Genomic DNA, 2,752 nt, shown 5'->3' with positions numbered 1-2,752 from the left:
AGAACAAAGTGTGGACTTTGGTTGACTTGCCCAATGATCGGCAAGCAATTGAGAATAAATTGATCTTCAAGAAGAAGACTGACGCTGACGGTAATGTTACTGTCTACAAAGCTCGACTTGTCGCAAAAGGTTTTCGACAAGTTCAAGGGATTGACTACGATGAGACCTTCTCACCCGTAGCGATGCTTAAGTCTGTCCAAATCATGTTAGCAATTGCCGCATTTTATGATTATGAAATTTGGCAGATGGATGTCAAAACTGCATTCCTGAATGGATTTCTCAAAGAAGAGTTGTATATGATGCAGCCGGAAGGTTTTGTCGATCCAAAGGGAGCTAACAAAGTGTGCAAGCTCCAGTGATCCATTTATGGACTGGTGCAAGCATCTCGGAGTTGGAATAAATGCTTTGATGGTGTGATCAAAGCATTTGGTTTTATACAGACTTTTGGAGAAGCCTGTATTTACAAGAAAGTGAGTGGGAGCTCTGTAGCATTTCTGATATTATATGTGGATGACATACTACTAATCGGAAATGATATAGAATTTCTGGATAGCATAAAGGGATACTTGAATAAGAGTTTTTCAATGAAAGACCTCGGTGAAGCTGCTTACATATTGGGCATAAAGATCTATAGAGATAGATCAAGACGCTTAATTGGACTTTCACAAAGCACATACCTTGACAAAGTTTTGAAGAAGTTCAAAATGGATCAAGCAAAGAAAGGATTCTTGCCTGTGTTACAAGGTGTGAAGGTGAGTAAGACTCAATGCCCGACCACTGTAGAAGATAGAGAGAAAATGAAAGATGTTCCCTATGCTTCAGCCACAGGCTCTATCATATATGCAATGCTGTGTACCAGACCTGATATGTGCCTTGCTATAAGTCTAGCAGGAAGGTACCAAAGTAATCCAGGAGTGGATCACTTGACAGCGGTCAAGAACATCCTGAAATGCCTGAAAAGGACTAAGGATATGTTTCTCGTATATGGAGGTGACAAAGAGCTCATCGTAAATGGTTACGTTGATGCAAGCTTTAACACTGATCCGGACGATTCTAAATCGCAAACCGGATACGTATTTACATTAAACGGTGGAGCTGTCAGTTGGTGCAGTTCTAAACAAAGCGTCGTGGCGGGATCTACATGTGAAGCGGAGTACATAGCTGCTTCGGAAGCAGCAAACGAAGGAGTCTGGATGAAGGAGTTCATATCCGATCTAGGTGTCATACCTAGTGCATCGGGTCCAATGAAAATCTTTTGTGACAATACTGGTGCAATTGCCTTGGCAAAGGAATCCAGATTTCACAAGAGAACCAAGCACATCAAGAGACGCTTCAATTCCATCCGGGATCTAGTCCAGGTGGGAGACATAGAGATTTGCAAGATACATATGGATCTAAATGTAGCAGACCCATTGACTAAGCCTCTTCCACGAGCAAAACATGATCAGCACCAAGGCTCCATGGGTGTTAGAATCATTACTGTGTAATCTAGATTATTGACTCTAGTGCAAGTGGGAGACTGAAGCAAATATGCCCTAGAGGCAATAATAAAGTTATTATTTATTTCCTTATATCATGATAAATGTTTATTATTCATGCTAGAATTGTATTAACCGGAAACATAATACATGTGTGAATACATAGACAAACAGAGTGTCACTAGTATGCCTCTACTTGACCAGCTCGTTAATCAAAGATGGTTATGTTTCCTAACCATATACATGAGTCGTCATTTTATTAACGAGATCACATCATTAGGAGAATGATGTGATTGACATGACCCATTCCATTAGCTTAGCACCCGATCGTTTAGTATGTTGCTATTGCTTTCTTCATGACTTATACATGTTCCTATGACTATGAGATTATGCAACTCCCGTTTACCGGAGGAATACTTTGTGTGCTACCAAACGTCACAACGTAACTGGGTGATTATAAAGGTGCTCTACAGGTGTCTCCAAAGGTACATGTTGGGTTGGCGTATTTTGAGATTAGGATTTGTCACTCCGATTGTCGGAGAGGTATCTCTGGGCCCTCTCGGTAATGCACATCACTTAAGCCTTGCAAGCAATGCAACTAATAAGTTAGTTGCAAAATGATGTATTACAGAACAAGTAAAGAGACTTGCCAGTAACGACATTGAACTAGGTATTGAGATACCGACGATTGAATCTCGGGCAAGTAACATACCGATGACAAAGGGAACAAACGTATGTTGTTATGCGGTCTGACCGTTAAAGATCTTCGTAGAATATGTAGGAGCCAATATGAGCATCCAGGTTCCGCTATTGGTTATTGACCGGAGACGTGTCTCGGTCATGTCTACATTGTTCTCGAACCCGTAGGGTCCACACGCTTAACGTTACGATGACAGTTTCATTATGAGTTTATATATTTTCATGTAACGAAGGTTGTTCGGAGTCCCGGATGTGATCACGGACTTGACGAGGAGTCTCGAAATGGTCGAGACATAAAGATCGATATATTGGACGACTATATTTGGACACCGGAAAGGTTCCGGGTGAGATTGGGACAATACTGGATCACCGGGAGGTTATCGGAACCCCCCGGGAGGTATATGGGGCTTATTGGGCCTTAGTGGAAAGGAGGGGAAAGGAGCAAGGGAGGGGGCGCCCCCCCCCCAAGCCCAATCCAAATTGGGAGGGGGGCCGCCCCCCTTTCCTTCCTCCCTCCTTCCTCTTCCTTCCCTCTCCTACTCCTAATAGGAAAAAAGGGAGTCCTACTCCCTGTG

The sequence above is a fragment of the Triticum urartu genome, chromosome 7A, assembly GCF_056163025.1.
Source record: "Triticum urartu cultivar PI428250 chromosome 7A, HENAU_Tu73, whole genome shotgun sequence".
NCBI classification, from domain to species: Eukaryota; Viridiplantae; Streptophyta; class Magnoliopsida; order Poales; family Poaceae; genus Triticum; species Triticum urartu.
The sequence above is the reverse complement of the archived record's forward strand: the minus strand, read 5'-3'. Positions refer to the sequence as shown.